Raw genomic sequence first — 2,865 nt, forward strand, 5'->3', positions numbered from 1 at the left:
GCTATCTCACATGGGAATCTAAATGGTTTCACACATCTGAAATACAGTAACACAAACAACATTGCTCTGCACAACCAAATTGAGTTGCTCTGTAACACCAGATCTCCCCGACATGAGATTCCATCACCACGAAGGAGCTGCTCCCACACCTCCAGAACCTTCCACACAGCTGGGGTGCAGCTGTGAGCACCACTGGACTCTGCTTCTGTTCCACAGGTGTAGGGGGGAGGGGAAGATGGAGCATGTGAAACACAAAATAAATCAGTTTCCCTAAATGGAACAGCAGGACATGGTGGCAGGGGATGGTGTCACCGTCACAGGATCTACTGTGTGCTCACAAAGATCCTATAGCCACACAGTGAATTACCTCCTGCTGCTGTTTGCACCTTGTCTTACCTGAAAATGTGCCAAACTAAATATTAAAAATAGTGTTTTAGTCTGTCACTTCCCCAGCCTAATGATCTGCAAATCTTCCATCCCAAACATTTAAAAGTACTGGTTATATAACATTCAGCCAAGGTAATATCAAAATATATTTTATTCTGGACCTCTTTCAGATCTGATTCAAATTACAGTTGTCAAAGCAATACAATGCAAAGGGAAACTGCAACAGAAAATGTGCCTAGAAGGGATATAAGGGCCTTGGGGACAAATCATTGTGATGTAGAACCAAAATACATCATAAAGTGTAATTAACATGGTCCAGGACAGTATAGAACATCTATATCAGTCTTCTTTAGACAATAATCATGAAAACTGAACAATAAAAGTCCTTTAAACAAGTACAAAAAACTGTCATGGGCTGGTTTACACTTTTACAACAGTTGTAGTTTAACTGGATAACTGAAGAAATGATGCAGACATTTTAATCCAGTGCTATAGGTAGGCTCACAGAATTAGACCCAAAGGATTTGTAACTCCAAATGAAACCATAACAACTACAATGTCAATGTCAGGAGAGAGAGAAAATTACTTCTGTATTCTAGAATTACTGTTCTGCACACTGCAGTCTGTTGAGGACAAGATTGCAAAGTACACTGGACTAGCAACAACATGCAGACTGTTTTCTTGTATTTACCCACAAATGTCAAAAAACATTATGAAGTAAAAATGAATGATTATTTAAAAATAAAAAAACAAACAAAACAAAACCAAAACATGCCTCAAGTTATTGTCAAGCTTCAAACTTAAAGGCAGAGAAAGCGAATTATGTACTCAAAACTACTGATCTGAAGCACTATTAACACTAAATCTGCAATCCACTCGAAAAGGCAGATTTTCCTGGTTTGTCTGCCTCCCACCAGACTGACAGTGAAGACAGTCACACTTTCACAGCTCGTGGTATTTCAGAGCTTTCTCTAGAGGGAGAAGTGAGGACTGCTCCATGTCTCTCTCCCTACGGAAAATGTCAGGGATCTTGATGGAGATTTACTGCTGTCTCCCGAAGCCATATTTGCTTCTAACATGCCACAATGTTGCTTCTGCTTTCTTCAGGCGTCTGGAGAGTGTGGAAGTGATCCCACCGGGGGCTGGCTCTACGGGGCTTTGGGAAGGGAGGAGCTATCCCGCTCGTCAGCCAAAAAGGAACACTGGGCTAAATCCGGCAGGCCCTGCTCTGGTAAAACCCCGTGGACACCGAGGGACCCTCGGCTTGAGGGGGATGTGGCTCGTTTTACCTACACTGGGGCTACGGCACGGCCCCGGCACCTCCAGCGCTCGGGATTCCTCATGAAGCGACAGACAAAGGGATTTCTGGTGAAGTAAAGACTGGAAGAATCAGGTCCCAAGGCTCCTCTCTTCACTAAACAGACAAAACTGGACAACCTTGTATCTACAGGCTGAACCCCCCAGTTTGCAGCGGTAATGAAACTCCTTCCCTCGGCAGAGTTAAACGTGTCACCGGCTGAGGCCACTCTGCTGGCAAACCGGCATGGCCACCCCGTGCCACCCACTGTTCTCCCTAAACACAAAGGACATTCCCAAGGTACAACGCCCCACCAGACGCCCTAGCATGAGGTAAGCAGTGTAAGGAAAAAGGAGTGCTTTTTAAAATGAAAATCAATTAAAATTGGTAGAAATCTTTGGCCTTTCTCTCAAGATGCATTAAAGTGTCACAAAATCAAGAAACATGCTTCAAAATGCCATGTCGTTCTGACTCTGGTAACTACTACCTCCCCTCCACCCAACCCAAAAAAAGAGGCACTTTTAGTGTTTCATATAAGATTTCCAATCATCTAGTAGACATGCTAAATAACCCTGCACAATGGTAGTCCCAGAATAAACTCAGTTTATCAACATTACAAAGAGTCTAAAAAAGCTTTTATGAAGACCTAGATATTCTCTTAACTACACTAAAAAGCCCACTGGTTGGGAATCTTTACATCAATTTAAAAATGCAGAAAAAGGTAAAGTAAAAATAGAAAAAGACGAACTCTACAGAAACCTGGATCTGGTCATGCAAAAATGAGAAACGGGATTCTGAGATGGACGCACAGAAAGACAGCGAACTCAAGAGCAGTTCATTTCTTACCCCATCATTAATTCTGAGCCCAGCTTTTGCCCTTCCTTTTATCCTCTGTTTGGATATTTGCCTGTTACTGCGTTGAGCTGATAAAAATAGGAATGACTCCATCTGTAAGACTGAGCATGTATGTACATGCTACACAAAGTCAGGGCCTTGCTGCCATATGGCTTCCCCTTTGAAAGGAGCAATTTGGACAGTCCACCTCACCCTGGAACACGAGGCCTTTGTGCTATAAAAGACAGTAATTAACGTCACGGTTCTGTGGTGGTTTTGTCTCGGTTTTGGTTGGCAGGATGGCAGAACCCGGCGCACCCGGCCTGCGGCGGCTCCGGGCGTGCGGG

Source organism: Corvus brachyrhynchos, unplaced genomic scaffold (genome assembly GCF_000691975.1).
Source record: "Corvus brachyrhynchos isolate BGI_N302 unplaced genomic scaffold, ASM69197v1 scaffold162, whole genome shotgun sequence".
In the NCBI taxonomy this organism is placed as follows: domain Eukaryota; kingdom Metazoa; phylum Chordata; class Aves; order Passeriformes; family Corvidae; genus Corvus; species Corvus brachyrhynchos.